We start from the raw sequence: 18,071 nt of genomic DNA, 5'->3' as shown, positions 1-18,071 counted from the left end.
TTCCCAAGAGGCTTGGAAGGACAAACACCTCCTCTTTTTACTAAGGACAAACGTTTCTGGAGGGGACCGCGTCCGTCTGCGCTCACTGTAAACACGAGGGTGTCAGGAACCAATGTCACATGCGACTGGTGGGGGACTTCCGGCATTAAGGGCCAAGAAGGCAACCACAGAGGCACTCTGTGGAAAGAAGCAAACAGCTGTACTCAGACACACAAACATGCACGCTTTGCACGAACAGCACATGCATGCGCACTCATAAAACTCAAACACTTAGACACACGTGCAGACTCTCTTGGTGCAAGTCCGAGAACAGAATTAATTAAAATAAGAGCACAAGAAATTCAACTTTATCTGTCTTGTGGATTTCAAGTAATCTTCCGCTGAGCCGTTACATTATCAGCGTGAGTAACAGTGTGCTGCCAGTAAAAAAGCAAAGAGATGTGCTGAATTAGGGAACTGAGAGTGTCTGTCTCCGTCTTTACTTCATGACAACTTAGCATGAGGACACCTCAACCAAGATCAACAATCTGGAGGCAACAAACTCAGACAATCTCATCAAAAGTTGGAAGGCACAGCAACATATGCCACTTAAGATGGAGAGTGCACTTAAACAGCAACATGCTGATTACATCAAATTGGGTTGAATTAAAGAGGTTCTATGGAACAATTCCTAGGAATTTACAGGTATTAATCAGTATTTTGTTCGCCAAATGTGAGCAGATCGTAATGTGATGTAGAGTGTGAGATGTTCTCTCTTGGTTGCAGATTAAGGCCTGCGGACTACTTGTTAAGTTGTTCAGCACTCCTGGACAGTGGATTACTTTGGGTTGGTATTTCAATGACAGTCAAAAGGATGTGACTGTATGCACACTCTCCTGCGCCTCGTCCCAGTGTCCCTACCCACCCAACTGAGAGTGAAGGTAGCTAAAACGACTGGCTTCCAGCACAGCACTGAAGTTCCACAGAGCCCCTTTAATGTATTTCTTTTTTTTTTTATTCTAGTTTAAGTCTTGATATTTTCCGGAGCACAGATATGACACCCTCTACTTGCAAGGCATGCATAAAAGAATGTCAATGACCCACAGGTTAGGACTTTAACAAGAAAAATTCTAAAGAAGAGACCTTGAACCCCTTTTCAAAGGCAAGGGCCAACATCGGCTACCTTGGATGGAAAATACTCTCACACTGGCCTCGTAAAGGAGACATGCAAACGAGAAAGCATACGAGATCTGTTGCTGCTTGAGTGGATGCACGTTTGAACCCCTTTGTTACGGCAGAGAAAGAAATGAAAAACATTTTGAAGTTGGCTGACAGATTCCATTGGTCCCGAGGCTGTTTGACGTGCCGCATCCTGGCAAATTAAGGTTAAGGCAAGGTAGATGGAATCTATCAGAGCTTGACTCTGCCTCATCAGATGGAACAAGCAGCTGCAGGGCATCCCTTGTCTCGGTCTTGTCATTGCACACGTGCGTTCATGTATGTGTGCAGCCACACGGTCATCGACGTATTCACACACACACACACACACACACACACACACACACACACACACACACACACACACACACACAAATGCGCTTTGTGTACTTAGATTCTGTACGCTCTGCGGACATATCTACAATGCAATGCACATTACTCATACTGTTTCCATATGCAGTACATACAGCAAGAGAATGATCAAAAACACAGGAAATGTGTCGATGAAACATGCCAAAGGTACAACACTATTTAATCACCACTGCACCCGGCAAATCAAACTTACTATAACTATAGCAAATCACAAATTACACAGATTATTAACTATATCAGATTATTCTCATCGAAAGCAAGTTGTTTACATGTTTTGTTACAGGGGACTACTGTATTCTCATTTTATTGAGAATGCGACAATAAAAAGAGCCGAAGGCCCTGTCTCTGTTTAAGAGGAACTGATACTTTGACCGGTATATGTGCCTTTCCTGTATAGTAACTGTGTCACAATATACAGAAGGACTGAAAGAAAAATAAGTGCAAATATAATAATATATCCCCCCCCCCCCTTACAAATTATGTATAAACACAGACTGAACAGACAACAACACTCGCGTCAGAACAAGGCTGTCCGACCCTGGTGTCTGCTGCCTCTCAGGAAGTGAAGTGTTTCGACACTTCTGTCTTGCAGAGCAGCTGGACAGACAGACAGACAGACAGACAGACAGACAGACAGACAGACATACTGTCAGGAATCCGAGGGGGTTTCCAGCACAGCTCAAACCCTCCTAACACTTACTCTGTAGGTTCTGACTGAAAACCAGTCAGACGGACGAATGGACTGACATTCACAAACTCTCCTCCCCTCCCCACCACAATCTCCAGCGTTACAAAGAACACACACTTCCCCTTTCTGTGCAGGCTTTGGTGCTACTAATGCCACCACCACCGCCAACCCTCACAGATAAGCCACCAATACCACCCACTGAATGAAAGGAGCGGACGTTTCTGCTTTTACTTCATGTGGTTATAATGATATCTTTTCTCTTTTCAGAAAACTAACCTTTTCTGTCTTCTGGAGAACTCAGTAGACTAATGTTTAAGTTTCGCTGCAGGGGCCTTTTGTCCCAACCACTCCACTACTATGGGCGTGATGACAGAATGATGACTGCAGTTACATAATGTTGTGATTGGAAATGAAGATCTGCCCATTTGTAAATTGGTAGAAGTCTTTTGGTGTTAAGTGTAAACAGGCATTCGCAGGCTTGAAAAAGTTGCACAGAAAGGAACTTCAGGAATTGTTACAGAGGCTGCATAACTTGCATCAACCGTGGTCAACAGAACATTTGTAGAGGTTTTAATAAAGAAACATGCAATTATTTTTTTTTAAAAAAAGCAAAAAAAAAACTATTCATTGGCTGTTATTTTGTTGTACCAATAAACCTTGGACTTTTGCTCTTCAGCCATCAATAGGCTATTTTTGGTTTGTTCGTCTGTCACTTGAACAATAACCAAAGAGTCTGCAGACTTTAAAAAATATCTGTGAGTATTTCACCAGTCTGATATGTCCAGTGCTGCAAGACCCATCACAAAAGTTTCAGGGCTTTAGGAAGGCAGTGCCCCCCGAGCAGAGACTTTCTGATGGTTAAAATAATTTCTGCAGAACTTAATTTAGTTGATTAGTTGATTTGCTGTTCCTGTGGTGAAACATTACACATATACATTAGAAAGCCTCATCTGGTAACCAAGTTATTTGATACTGATGTATTGAAGGAATGTATTTATCAAAGGGGTTTACTCAATTCTTGTAATTTGTATTGCATTGTGAGCTTCGCTTTATGACAGTGTAAACACAATTAGCTTACCTTGAGTGAAGTGATCATCATGATTATCTGTCAAACTGCTACAAAAAGTATTTGCTGAAATTTTCCATTCATAATGTAACAAAAGCTTTTATGCCACTGCGCTGGAAAGCAATCGGTGTCATTCTCTGGTCGTTCAACGTCTCATCAGTGGCATGTGCACATTTGTATGCATGGCCGCATGCATTCATATCATGTTAGCAACTATGCAGACTTCATTAAGTCTCACAAAGTCCAGAAAGCAGAGCAGTAAGTCAAACAAAAGGCATTCACAGAGAATATACCCATCCCATTTGACTGTCTTTTGTTTAAGTGAGTAAATTAAATATCAGGCTAAGACAGGGGCAGCACAGTCAGTTAATTATGTCTAATAAATCTTGGTCCAAATTGCCCTCCAGGGGTGGAAACGGCTGCCGGGGGATGGAGGAACCAAAGTGGCACTTTGGTATTTGTTATTCTACCTTTAACAGATTACGCACGCTGCATTGTCATCCCTCATCCGGTTGGCCAAGTGAAATGAAGGGAGAACGTCAACACGCCGTCGGTCACTGCCTCTGTTTACCTCACTGTAGCCCCGGGGTAACACGCACTAATCAGCATCCAGCAAAATGCTCTGTAATTGGCCATGTTTACTCTGTTTTAGCATGATTGCACGCCTGATTGGATTGTCGTATCCCATCTGAGGAAAAAGGGTCTCCCTCTTAGTGTGTGTACATGGGTGTGTGCACGTGTGTGTGTGTTTGTGTGTGTGTGGGGGGCAGCATTAAGGTGCCACTGAGGGTTTCTGAAGTGGTGAAAAGCTTTTTTTCTTTTTTCTTTTTTCTTTTTTTTTTTCTTTTTTTTTTTTTACAAATCAACTCCTTGGGGTAGACGAGGCCTAAATAAAAAACAGATTTCGGAAATGTGTGGTATTTCATTTCTGTTAGTTCAACCTTGCAACATTTTTATTTTTATAGCCTCATGGTAAATCTTCAGCAAGTTCCTCTTTTCTCCTTCTTACTACCGCAGTTCAACCTTATGCAAAATATGTAACTCTGACCACAGACATGTGTCCAAAATATAAAGAAGAAGAAGAAGTGTTCTCTCATAAGTATAGTGAGGTTAAGGCTAACATATGCAGATCTTGTGGGCACTGAGGTCTGTCCCCTTCAGTAAGTTCCCAGAACACTTGGCTCTTTGTGCAACAGTATGTAAAACGAAACTTGATAAATGTTCACCACATACAGTGGATCACTGGTGTCCAGGTTTGGGATTAGAATTCTGTTGAGAGATAGGTATGTACCGTATCCAGCCATGTTTTTACTAAGTAAGAAAAAAAAGTAAGCTGTGGATAATGTTCAGAATCAAAAATTCAGGTTCTGTGGACCTCGCAGTGAGTTGCGGTCCTGACAGACGTCCCGCAGCGCCGCAATGAGAAACGACGATTTTTTCACTCAAAGAAATTGGATAAAGATCTGCAAGTGACTTCAAAACAAAAGTAAAACTTGCTGTAAGCCCTGGTCTTGGTGTAAAATTGGACCATAGTGTTGACAGTAAACTTTCTTGTGAGCTAAAACTCAGGATAAGCTAATTGCTGGTCTCACAAATCAGACAGAAAGCAGTAGCGCCACATCTCCAGAGAGTTTCAAACATATTGGTTCACGAGGGGTTCTGAATGTTTTCCTCCTAACGCCCTGTTTTTAGCCAAACTGATATGTGTCTTCGGGGTATTTTTCATACTGCCTGTTAACGCTGCATTTGAGAGACGTCTGAGGGAAAACAACTTGAACTGCACCTTTCCAGAGGCTGTCAAATGTTTGAATTGGGAGCTATGAAGGGGGGATAGGTAGGGTAGAACTCAAATGGGATTTTGCCATGAGGTAAATTGGCAACAAACCAATGATGGAGAGATGTCGTAGATATGATTTAGAGGTTGGTTTTAGGGGTGCAGTGAGTAACCTAGACAGATTCTTACAGATCTTGAGAGGGACATAACTGCAGCAGTTCTGAACCAAGAGAACTCAAAATCGGATCAATGAGTAACTTGAGGCCTACAATATGGACAAAAATAGTCTGTTGGTATCATCTGTGTTGTTAAAATGCTACCAGTTTGGGTGGAAGTTGTATTGTTTTGTTTGTGTTTATCATAAAAACACATAGTCGGAGCATCTGTTGCACTTTGACGTTACCTCAGTGACTTACAGTCAGAAAACACTGTACAGCTAATTAAGCATAAGTACCTTGATTCAGAAATAATGAGGGCAATGAAAATTATTTGACACTAACACCATAAAGGTACACTCACGCAGCTGAGAAACTTATGTAATTACTTAAATAAAAACCTATGAAGTGGGCAATGAAGGGGGCTGCTGAGTAGTCCATGGAGAGTATTTACACTCATTATTCAAATTAACCCCATCCAAGTGTCTCTTTGGGTCTGTTGTATGGCTGTGGTGTAATTGGGTTGTTACTTAAAACAGGAATTATTTCTACTCTGCTTTCCCTGTGTTGTTTTTATTGTCCCCCACACTGATGAAATTGCCAAAGGTACCTGCAGGGGTGATTTGCGAAATTACCCAATTTCCCTCAACAACCACCAACTCAGGTAGAGTAACTCTGCTTCTGCTTCTCAAAACTTTAGAGGCTTCAATCAGAGAGCAATAGCTGATTACAAGAAAAAAACGGTTTACATCCAATTAGTGATGTCGAGGGTCTGGTGCTGACCCCAGCTGGGTCCAGGTTCTGTTGGCGTGGGGGCGGAGCGGCTGGGGAAAAACCAGTAAGCCACAATGACCAGACTTCTACAAACATGTCGCCCCGAATCCCACTCATGAGCGGGGCTGAGTTGTACCCAGGGCCCTGTTAACACTCCAAACATTCAGAGTCACAGACCCGTGTCCCCAGCTATGCTCTTTAAACACTTGTTAAAACTTACACTTTTTTGCAATGTCAACAGCCCGAGAACGACCCCTCTGGGAATGCTACTGCACTATATGCACTGTGTAACCTCAACGCAGGAAAGAAAAAAAGGGGGGGAACAGAGGGAGAGGGAGAAAGAGAGATGGAGGAAGGAATAACAGTGGAAGTAGCAGCGGGCTCTCCTCCTCCCCCTGTCTGCTCCATGAAGGGTCTGATTGAGAGACACACCAACCCAACTCAGAGCCAGTCAACCAAACCGCTCCAACGCCCCTGAGCTGCTGTCCAAACCCCCTAAATTAGACTACTGAGACCCCAGGAGCAAGGCTTACATTACCAGTACCTGTGAAACCTTGGCAGGCCTCATCACCCTGAATGGAAATGCTGGGCAAATAAAAGCAGGCTGGCCTGTCTGCACTCTCTCTATGCCCACAGATGGATGGCGAAAGGCAACATGAGCCTCCATGACTGGAGGAATAGTTGGCGGGTTTCCCTTCTGGGCCCCTATAGGTCCCAGGGTCTAGTTTAGTATACCCCACGGAAACTCTATCCCGTCTGAGGAGTTTCCATTGTCCGCCGCTAGACAGAGTGGTCAGAAAGAACAGGGGGGCTGACGGAGCAGCAAGGGGAAAAAAAAGAGGATGTGAGAAAAATCAAATGAAAGAGAAAAAAAAGGGGCCACCAACTCGGAGATACGTTTTGATTAGAAAATAAGGGTCCCAAGGCCGGTTGTGTAATCACTGTGTGAGGTTCTGCTCAGATCTCAGCCGGGGACGTGGGATCGTGTGGATAATTCTCTCTTTTTCTAACAATTTTGGTGGCCGTGGTGAGACCGTGGAACGAACTGGACAAGTGCTGAGCCGCCCAGCCAAGTCCTGTAACACTTTCAAGCCCTGTGATGCTATTTCAATGCATCGTAGCAACTAGAGCACAATACTAAACACAGACAGGCATTTCTGCACGCATGTGCTCGCACATTCAGCTGGCAGAGTTCGAAGGGCTTGCATAAAGGCAGATATAGAGCAGGTGAGATCATTGGACAGTGTGTGCATGTGTGTGTTGGCGTGGCCACGTAGACTAGGGGGTCCTCGGCTGGAGACTGAGAGAAGAGGCAATGGCAGGGGGTAGATTAGCACTTACCCCACCGCGTGATTAACAAGAACGAACATTTACTGTGGACGCGAGAGTGCCAACTCAAAAAAACTACCCTAGTACCCAACCTCGCCACGAAAAAAAAAAGCCACCATTTATAGAATACACATGTATGAAATCTGGTGCTTTCTGTAGCTCCTTTCCTTCTTATTAATTCTTTTTTTTTTCTTTTTTTTCATCCTTGATGTAATGAATTTGAAATGTGATTCATCTGTGGATGGGTGAAGACAAGCTTCCTCTCCTTTTGCGTGGATAAGGTGGCGGAAATAAGAGAAATGATTATGGAAGGGGAGAGGAGAGGAAACTTAATGGGAGGAAATCATCTAGACGTTACAGTCATTTTAATGTCCTCATGTCTGTTTCAAATCATCCTGGAGGGGTCGGACAGGCTAGTCTAACATAAGAAAGGCTCTTACTTTATAGCAAAGACAAAAGCTGTGTTGTGTTTTAACACACTGCGCTCTGATTAGAAATCTGATGGACAGAGTCAAACAGGTAATACAGGAGAATGAGTGCAGTGTTGGACCTGAGTTATGGTTTTATATACGTGGGTCTATAAAGTCATTGGAAAGCAATTGGTGCTATAGTGTCGTGCTTACACAAAAGTTACATCACTCTGCTGTGTTACAAAACAATATATTGTTAAGGGAATATCACGTGGGATCACTTCTGTACTGTATCTCTCACACATGCCCTCAAACCTTTCTTTTGCACGTTAAGTAAGACACCCCGGAGTCAGAGCCTGAACTGCTTCCTGTGCCTGTTCACCCTGCCTGAGGCCGTGTCTTCTAAAGACCTGTTTGTTCACAAGTAGAGCACAGCAGGTGTTTGAGCAAAGTGCAAGGTGGAAATGTGGCTCCCATCGCTGCTGTGAGACTCATTTATTGAAACGCTCCCGATTTCTCAACAAAACGCGCTAATGCTCCGAGGCTAGAATGTGCAACAGTGTGTCCTTCCCATTAAGCGGGATCTCGAGACGCCGGCGGTGGAAAGACACAACCTTACCGGGAATGTGGAGCCTGTGTTACAGAAAATATCGCCATGGTCTGTTTTAAAGCAGATTATTCAGCTGCACACTTCATTTCACTTGTCAATAATGTGCTTATAGCTGGGAGGCACGGTGCATTTACTGTACACCTGCTCCTTATTCCTCCCCGCTACCAAATCTGTGTATTGTTTCAACGCAACCTTTGCCAATAATAAAGTGGGAGCCAATCAAAGCAAATAGACCAGTGGATCTTTACTGTGTAATTGGGGATCTGTGTAATCGTTAACCTTGGCTCAGTGTAGGAAGTTAATGAATCAAATCAATACCTCTCTCTACTGATCCATAATTATTTGAAAAGAGATGAAAAATTAAACAGGCCGAGCCTATGAGGTTATCATGCCATGCAATTAGTCCGCCGGAGGGAGATTATGTTACCTAGATTCCATTGGGGAAGTGTAATTTCTCTTGCAGATGGAGTTTTTTTAATGAAGAGTGCAATTACCTAAATAGGTCAGCCAAAGACACGCTGCTGCTGCTGCTGCTGCTGTTGCTGCTGCTGCTGCTGCATGCCGCTTCTCAGCGTACCTGAGAGGAAGCTCCTGGAGAAAAAAAAAAAATAGCAGCACTGTCTGCAACTGTTGTTCCCCCCTTCAATATCCTCCTGGCTTTCTCTCTCTCTCTCTCTCTCTCTCTCTCTGTCTTTTATTTATTTATTTACCTTTTTTTTTTTTACTCTCCCACCGACACTGCCTGGATGGCACGTCTTCCGTTTTTTTTTCCTAATTAAATAGCACATACATAGAAGTCTTTGTTATGCAGAGATTCAGCAGGAATAAACTTAATAATTTTTCTCTCCGAACCAGGCTCAGGTGGTGGCGGCGGTGTGTTGTGGCCATTTGTTGTTACTGACGGCGGCTCGTTCTGTGAGGTGCAAAAGAAAACGTGCCATCTCCCTGAAACTGCGAGGCAGAGGAAGTTAGCATGTTTCCTCCGTGCAGCACTGCGCTTTATTCCGCGTCGACATTGATGGCAATGTTAATTATGTTTTGATGCGTCCGACAGAACTGTAACTGATTTGTTTCACAGTCACACAGTCAGATGTGACAAATTAAAATGCATTTTAAAATTACATTGATTCAGTGGTGGGAGGACGCAAACCTTACCTGGGGAGTAATGGAATACATTTTTTTCTGTTACAGTTGCAGGGGAAAATATGTAATTTGATTACATATACTTTTAGTAAAAAAAGAGAGAAAGAAAAGAGGATCGCTGATGGCAGTACTGTTTTACAATGAAGAATGATATGCTGTAGCCATGCACAAGCATCCACATGATGACTCTTCACGAGTCCCACATAACATCACTCTGGTGCTCAGTAACCATTCTGTTATCTCTAGTCTTTATTTGAATATGTTTGGTATCAAGGGAATCCAAAAGTAAAAGAAGGTAATCAAGTTACGTTACTTAAATATTGACATACTTGGATAACTGACTATTTTTTTTTTATGAGGTAATTAGAGACTGTGTCAGAATACATTTTTAAAGTAACCCCCCCAACCCTGGTTCCTTTAGTTTTGAGGCATTGTTGTACTTTACTTAAGTTTTCCCATTTTAAATCTATTCTATATATTCTATTTCATTTCCTTTTAAATGCAAACCTTAACATCCACTTGATATTAATAATAAAAAAGTACAAATCAGCAGTGAAATGCAATTTACTATCGTAGATTAAACCACCCATCACGATGCAAAGTAATTAAAATGATCTCCACCTTTACTGGGTGTCACATTAAGCTGAAGATGAACATGAAATGCATCGGTCATTACAATCCAGTAACTTCATATAAATGATTCTGAAATGTGCCGTTCTGCATAAGTAATTTTATATTTGGCACTTTGAGTATATTTAAGTATATTTTGATGCTAATTCTCTTGCACTTTTACTTCAGTGAAAATTGGAAAGCAAAACTTTTACTTATTGAGGAAAACACACACATACACACACATTTTTCCATCTCTGCACCCGTTACAAATTTGAATGCTCGTTTTACAATTTACAAGAGTTAATGGCATTTTACATAAGCGGCGCTGTGTGTGGCACTATCATCGTGATACTGAGTGTAGTTTTAAAGGACCGTTTCCTAATGACATCAGAGATCAGTGGGATTCTGACAGCCTGTAAGTTTGGAGGGGAATCTGAATGGACACAGATGGTTGTGTGTTTTATCCACTTTACATAATTATTTGTTTTCATCATGAGATTTGCTGGCAGCTGTGAAAGACGTTACCTGTAAAATCACAATAGAGTTGCATCACTCTTGCACAACGGTATCACGGCTGGTGAGAGATGACGGATTCAGTTTCATTCTATTGAACTGAATCAAAGACACATCAGGGAAAGGTGCACTCAGATGGGACAGATTAATACTATGATTCATATAATTTGGAAAATGGCCTGACCACACAGAGAAATTATATACATGCGAATACAGACTTTAGTAATCTCTACATACGGCGTTTGATGTCTTTCAATTAACTAAACAGGTGGTTGAGAATAAATATAGACAGACCAGGTGTTTGAAAATATACTGTTATGATCAGTGTGAAATTGCCACAAGCGCTTCAATTTAGTATTAATATTTCATCCTGCATTTGCACTGAAGAAAAGCATAGAACACAAACTGGACTCAGAGGACCACTAATACTTGGAAGTTGGCAACATAGCAGTTATTTAATGAGACACGGTTCACACTACAAGCCGGTTAACTCATAAACCTGTGCGCTGCATAAAGGAGGCGAACTAAAAGGGCAGCTCAGAGAGGTTGCCTCTAATAAACAGATCTAAGTTTTTTTTGTTTGTTTGTTCCGTCTGATCCAAAACCAACAGTGTAAAAGTGGGTGGTATTCTCTGCATGCACTATATGATTGAAAGGAGAATTTGGCACATGTTCTCTCTCCCCAACACAGAACGGGTGACCTCGTGAACCGCCAAATGGTGCCTGATTCAGGTTCTCAATGTGGCAGGTGCCTTGATCACGATTCAACCAACTTGTCAACAAGCGCTGTTTTCCTGAAACTTGGCAGGGACTCCACAACAGATTCCAAGTTGAAACTTGGATCATCACATTCCAAAGCTGGAGGAGTTTTTTTTTTTTTCTTATCTGTGATACATCCCTTTATTGTTGCACTGACCTGCACTTGGAAAAAAAAAAAAAATACACTTTACCGATGCAGTAGGGAAAACATCAGAGGAGACTTCAGGTATCCTCTTAGACAGTAATTTGATCCAGAGTGATAAGATCTGCAAATAATAGAGACTGAGTATTCCTGTCTTTTTTGATGGACAGGCTCTGCCCAACCCTCCTACACACTGACAAGTAGGAAATATGTTTCAGGGAATGACACTAGCATACCCTCTTACACTTAATCATTGTCAATCACTCTGCGCACTTGGCTCGTTGGGTAATAGGAACAGATCCAGCATCGCATCCCCTCCAATCTGTTTGGCTCTCACACGGGAGGTGCATGCTGTTTTCATGCCTGTGTGGGATGGCTTCAAGCTGTTTTCTTATCAAAAGGCCCATTCAGACATTCTCTTTGAGAGGCATCGCAAACCTCAGATCTCACAGCCTCCGTTCAACCACATGTCTTGATTTAAGAGGCCAGAATCAGATTTGCTGCCACGAAGAGCTGTCACTGCTAAAGAATAGGATGTGATTTATCATCCTGAACCACACACAAGACTGATAACCAGAAAAGCTAGCATTTGTACGCATATGTGTGCACGCATGCATGCGAGGGCGCGCGTACACATGCGCGCGCGCGCACACACACACACACACACACACACACACACACACACACACCAACTCCCCATCCCTTCACTCCTCCACCTCACATAAATACCCAAAAAAAGAAGAAAAAAAACAAAAAAAAAAACAGATCAACACATGTTCTCGAGCTCACTCATCTTCTGGCTCAATCACTCCTATATGCTTTCACGCGAAGACGGCAATTTCACATAGAGGCTGGCTTGCCCCTCGCTCTCTTGCAGTGTGGAGTTGGATCGCATGCTTTTTACAAACTGCAACTACATCACCTTCCACCCAGGGATCCTCTCTAAACGCTCCCTTTTAAACCTCCACTAACAGTCTCATCATTGATTTTATGTCTCTGTTTTTTTTTTTTTTTTTTCCCTCCTCGGGTTGTAAGCAAGCAAACACAGCTGAACCCTAACACCCTGTGTCCCGCTGTGTCTCCCTCAGGGTGTTCTCATCACAAAACAGCTACACAACATCTCAGAGTGAAACACCCTCAGCAACACAGGCCATAGAAAGGCAAAGGTGATGGGAGCAAGTTTTTCACCATTTCAAACATACAGAGCCATCAAATAAACCGCTATCGCTCTCTCTCTCTCTCTCTCTCTCTCAACATTCGGAGGTTGAGCACAGTTACTTCTCCAAAGAAGTAGTTTCTCTTAACTCCCTCTATCCATTTCTCACTTTTTACCCTCACGTCTTCCCTTCTCTCGCAATTTCTTTCTCCATCTGCAGTCGCTGCTTATTATTTTCTTTGTGGAAGAGTATGTGATTGCCAGACGTGCTTGGTGGCTGCCTCCTATGAAGTTGTTAGTTTCAACGGAAAAGGTAGAGACACTCAGATTCTCCGCCTCTGATCTCTCTGCCTCTCTCCTCTCTCTGCCCTTTTTGCGCTACTCTCTGGCCTTTTTTTTCCCCCTTTTTTTCCTTTTTTTTCTTTTTCGCAATCCATCAACAAACCGTTGCCGTGTGCGGTGGTTTTTGGTGGGACGCGAGTGAACTTCACAAGGTGCGCTGGTGGGGACAGTGAGGAGACTACTACGGCTTGCCAAAGGCTAGCGAGTGCAAGTGCAAACCTCGCCTGCTCTCCTTGTCCCTGTTAGCTCAGCCATTTTTGGGCGGTCAGCCTGTCTTGCCACAATCACACGCTGGCGCCACAATTGCCTAGCCCCAACTGCAACCCTTTCACTGTGTAATGAATACATCCAGAAATAAACTTTAACCGCTCATGCCCCGCTGCTTGCCCCCCGTGCGCATATGTACAGAGACAAGACTGGACTGATGTTTGTGTTGTGCCCTGCATAGTGGCATGCTCACCTGGCCCCAGGACGCCGTGTGGTGACGGTGTGGTTATGGTTCAACACAGAACCAGTCAGTGAGAGAGAGGTGACCACTGACCGCTGTCACCCTCTGGTGGGACCGTACACACCCCCTGGTCCAGGGAATGTTGTGGAGGGATGACCAGAGAAGTAAGAGTGGTGTTTTTGTCCGTCCGAAAATTTGTGTTGAACTCTGTGTTTACATGCACTCGCGTTCGCGTTTAGGCGGCGCGTGCACATGGAAGATGTGAGGCCACGCACCGAACATGTTCGCATACGAGAACGCTGTTGTAAGGATTCAATTATGTCTGCACGTCTGTCTGTATGTATGTAAGGTTTGCTGCCGCAAGAGATAAATATACCTGCTAGGTCGCCACAGGCTGGAGTCTTGATTGTGCAAGGGGCAGTGGGATCAGAGCAGTAATTTTCCATGTCGACACAACCCACTTGAGTTTACCTTGAAGGGCGTTTCTACGAGGACAAGATTTGTATGTTTCCATTTTTTTCTCTCCCCCCCCGTCTTCGGCGACGCGGCTTTTCTTCCTCTAAATTGCCTGCGCAATTTTTGATTAGTTTATTTTCATCTCGTCTCGCTAAGCAAATAAGCGCACCTATGAAATCAGATAGCACAACATTTAGTTTGCATTTCCATCTGTAATAAATGAAACCAATTAGGCGGTGTTTTTAAATTAGGGAGGAGGCAATCCTAATTTTCTCCTTAAGTGCGGTTTCCACAGCAATCAGAGGCCTCTGCAGGGGGTCGGGGAATGGAGGCGTTGGGTGGGAGCGCACGCAGCAGGGACAAACTGAGCGAGCGCCGGAGCCTACTGCACTCACAGCCGAGTCTTCTGCTGGCATGCACTCTCTCGCTCACACACACACACACGCACATATGCTGGAGTGCGCATACACACACACAGATTTGGGCAGGAAAAAAACAAAAAAAAACAAACAGCCAATATCACACGAGCATTTGCACCTATTCTCTGTTAATTTGGCCTCATGTATAGGCTTCATGGAGAGAAATTGAAGGTAATAAAAGTCCCCACGTTATTATGTATCTTATTGTTGTCAGTTTGATGAAATGGTGATTGTTCGGTGACTCACACAGTCTGTCTCTGTAGCACAGTGCGTTTGACACTGAGAGACACCGTCTTGTGTGTCTGGGCATGTTCTTCTTATTTTCCTATGAATGAATTTGTCCCCGGGCAAATGTGGATGTGACAGCTTCCTCAATCTGTTAAGAAGGGAGGTATTTATGGTTCCAGTCAGAATATTAGGGAACTTGGTCCGTGTGTCATCAGTTTTTGTCATGTCTGACTGGATTCTCCCTCTTTCCTCTGATGTCAATGTGCAGACACTTTTCATAAAACCACACGGCAGAAAAAGAAAAAGACAAATGCCGCATTTTCGCATCTCTCACGTTCCCGTCTGACTACTGAGAGCCTGCGTCACCTGCGATGAAGAGGAGTCGGGCTGTTTCGGAGAGCGATGAAGAGGAAGAAAACTTGTGGAAATTCTACTTCAAGAGGCTGCATTAAATTAAGCAACGACACCAGACAGTTTCATTTTGTAAATGTCCTGCAAAATTAATAAACAAACAGAATGAATAAATAAGAGCCGTGCAAAACGTTGACCAAATAAACAGGCGGACAAGTAGACTGGCCCGTTGTGAGTATTTATAGCTGCAGTTTGGCAGCTCCTCGCAGCAGCTCAGAGCTCTTAATTGAAAACGTTCTATAGTCTGCAGCTCTGAGATGAACTTTTTATCCATTTTCAGTTTAGTGCCACTTTGAGACTCAAACGTACACGTTCGGTCTTTTTTATGCAATCAACCGCAGCGGTATTTACATTAATTAGCCGTAATGTTCAAAATGAAACTAACAACTGCAGTCATTTGTGTGTACTGATTTAGAATGTGTGATAAAATACAGCATTTCTCTGCTGTTGTCACGGACAAATTAGCTGTAAAGAGTTTTTTTTTTTTTTTTTTTTAATTATTTTTGATGGTGAAGAGAGCAAAGACGAAAAGGCATTTGTGCTGAGAGTTTTTTAATTCTTTAACATTTTTATCCATATTTACTACGGCATAAATGGCAGTTACCTGCTGTAATCATCTTCTGAAGCTCTTCTCACCTGAAATTGACTAAATAATGAGCTTCATTTAAAATGTTAAGCACATTAACTGTATTCTAAATATTGAGATTGCATGATCTGTGGGCGCCCTCCTACTCACAGAATTATCGATAAAGATGGCGAAGCTTTGCGAGTAGAAGACACCGGCTCCAAATCCAACTTTACTTTTGCGACCAACTTTTCCTGTAAACTTTCCGCCTGTGCACGGCTGCGATGCCTTCATTTCCTCTAGTTTAGCAGGCGGTTTGCTCTGAAAGAAGGAAAAGAAAGGGTGGGATTCAATCCGTCACAGGATCTGGCATAGCCATCTTATAGCTTGAGAAAGCCGGGGAGAAGTTGAAGCTCAGACACAACAGTTTGTTAGTCAAACACAGAAGTGTTCCACAGGCACAGGGATGGCGAGGCAGAGGAGAGGAAAGAGGGAGGCATAGAGGAAAGAGGGATGAAAAGGAAAAGAAAGAGTGCAGGCCTTCCTCAGAACTGTATTCATGGAGCCTGGCTCTTTCAGGTTCATCTCTCATTACTCCTGGGTGCTCTCTCAAGCTTAGCGGAAATGGATTACGCTACACAAAGAAAGGAATAATCACCCCTATTCTCCTCCTCCTGTGATAAACGCACGCGGACACATCCACGCACGCACGCAAACACACACGCGCGCGCGTGTAAACATACGCACACTCTCTTCCAGTCTGTTGTTTTGACGTACACACTGACGTACACACAAGTGAGTGAGCCAAGCTTTGTGTGGCTGCGAGTCGCTGAGTGTGGCGCTCGTTCTCTCGCTGCATGCCAGGGGACTCGTCAATTATCTCCCCAAACGCACCCAGTCCTCGGGGGGAAAAGGCGGTGAGGGAGACGTCCCTGTTTTTGAGGGAACCTGGAGTTTGCAACATTCACTTGAGTGACAATACATTCACGCTCTAATTCTAGGCTAGCAGATGTAATGTTTTCTTCCCCCTCTCTCTCTCTATCTCCTTCTTCCTTTGTCTCACTCTTTCCTGCTCTCCTTGTACTTCTTATCATTCCCAACTTCTCGAAGTTGGAGCTCCTAAAGGCTTTAGTGGATGTGTGTGTTTTGGGTGGTTTTCGAGTGGATTCGGAGTGTGTGTTTATGCTCGCTCGCTTGCATGCATGTGTGTGTGTGTGTATGTGTGTGTGTTTTGGATTAAAGGGTGTATGCTTACGGTTTGATCTTTTTTATCTAATGCAGGCAAGGTGGTACTCCCTAAAGATTTAGGTTTTTTTTTTCTTCCCTGAGCAAATTTAAGAAATGTCTGCAAAGAAAAAAAACACAATAACAAACAAAAGGAAAAACAACAATTTTATCATATTCTTGTAATTAACTGCGCGATGATTAGCATTTTTCTCTTTTCAAGCATGAAACACAGAGAAGCTTTAGCACTCTTGAATTAATATAAACAATCACATCGAGCCTTTCATGGATTCAAAGTTCGAAGCTGACAATAATCTGATACAGTAATATTTTGATGATTTTGTGCCAGCCATACACAATATTTTTAACAGATGGCACTCATATCATTACATTTTTGAAGTCTTGAATCTTGTGTCGAACATGTAATTGCTCTGTTTCCTGACAGCCTGCAAGCAGATTGCCTCACTGGGAACAGCTTCAAATAAAAAAAATAAAAAAAACCTCCCTGTCCATGTTTGTCTTGCCGGGGTGACTCACTGTATCTGCGAGCACTATATGGCGAGGCCACTTCTACCTGGTTAAATTAAAGAGAATATGAATAATAGATGGAGAGAATGACACTTCCGTCGCCGGGGGTAATGAAAGACCGACTCCCAGCTCTCTCTTGTCACTCCTCTGACTCACCGAGAGTGCTAATAAAGATGACACTTGACAGCTAACGAGACCCATCACGGGCAGGGACATGCACACATACACAGAGTAAGGAGAAGAGAGGAGAACGTGAGGATGAGCAAGATGGAGAGAAAACAAAGCATAAGATGAGGGCAAGTGTCGTCAGGGCATCTAACCTCTGGCTGGCCAAACAGCCTGATGTCCTGTCAGGATTCTGCTTTAACATTCAGCGACCTATTTTAGAGGGTGAACACATAACTGTCACTCATGCAGGGTTTGGAACAATATAGAGGCAGAAAGAAAACAAGTTTTTGGTGATAAATTGTGTATTCCAAAGAAGATGGTTAAAAAAAAAAACAAAGCAAAGGAAGAGGCAGCGACTAAGATTTTAAGTTTGTGTGGAGGCCCTGTGGTGTGTTGGAACAGCGAGGGCTGGGTGTTGGAGGAAGCCCGGCCCACTGCCTGATCTCCAGGGTCAGCTTCAGCCCCAGTCTCGGCCGCAGAGTGCCCAAAGAGAGGGCGTGCCATTGTTTACTGTCCACGGTGCGGGTAAACAATAAACAATGAAAAGACTGAGGGGTTGCCAGCTCCTCACCCTTATGTTGC

This window comes from Acanthopagrus latus, chromosome 5 (genome assembly GCF_904848185.1).
Source record: "Acanthopagrus latus isolate v.2019 chromosome 5, fAcaLat1.1, whole genome shotgun sequence".
Lineage (NCBI taxonomy): Eukaryota > Metazoa > Chordata > Actinopteri > Spariformes > Sparidae > Acanthopagrus > Acanthopagrus latus.
This window is presented reverse-complemented; position numbering follows the sequence as displayed.